A 963-nucleotide genomic window follows, 5' to 3' on the forward strand; every position below is an offset into this window, starting at 1 on the left:
TGTATAAACACTTTTTAAAAATTCTTTATCAAACTAAATCTTAGTATTAGTATGATTAAATTAAGATATAATATAAATTGCCTCAAGATCAGACCTTGGGAACCAAGGTTGACGACAGTAGGAGTAATTCTCTGCGCTTCTGCCATTTTGGTGAAACTGAATCATCGTGATTATATATATATTTCCCTAGGAAATGGTTCATATTCAATTTCTTAGGATCAAATTAAATCTCATGATATCATATAATAAACATTTCAAGTGCACTGGAATATTGATATTCTAGTTATTTTAACCGTTGATCTAAATTATAAAAAATATATATAATATATATTAATTAAAATTAACTGTTAAAATAATTGATGCACCGGTACTTCTGATGCATTTGAAATATTTCCTATCATATATTCATATTCATATAAACAGTAGTAGAGTACACTATATGCCTATATATATGGCACTCATCTAGCCTACTACTCGTCACTCTAGAAATAGTGTGGTGATGGCGTGGTGTTTAAATATTGGCCAAAATATTTTAATAGTTAATTAATTATGTTTATTTTAAAAATTAAATTGAGATTGGAACTATGATAGATATTATAATATCACAATATATTCACCAGTGGCGAAATTTATAGCAGATAATGGGAGACCACGGTCCCCAAATTTTTTATAAAACAATTAGTATTATTTCTATCAAAGAAAAATTTTAGTTTAATTGGTTTAGTATCTTAATTTTAATCTAAAGTATTCCAGTTCAAATTTTACTTCTTACATTTGTTGTAATTTTTATTTTTAAACTTCAGTAACTTAGGCTGAAATGCCGTTGCCTCTCTTCAAAAAAGAAAAACTCTCTTTCTTTGTTCAAAAAATCAAAATCAAATACAGCTGGCACTCTCTTATTTTTGTTATTCAAACTAAAATCAAAATACACAAAGATATTATAAAAAATATGTATTCTTGTTT

This window comes from Arachis ipaensis, chromosome B06, assembly GCF_000816755.2.
Source record: "Arachis ipaensis cultivar K30076 chromosome B06, Araip1.1, whole genome shotgun sequence".
Lineage (NCBI taxonomy): Eukaryota > Viridiplantae > Streptophyta > Magnoliopsida > Fabales > Fabaceae > Arachis > Arachis ipaensis.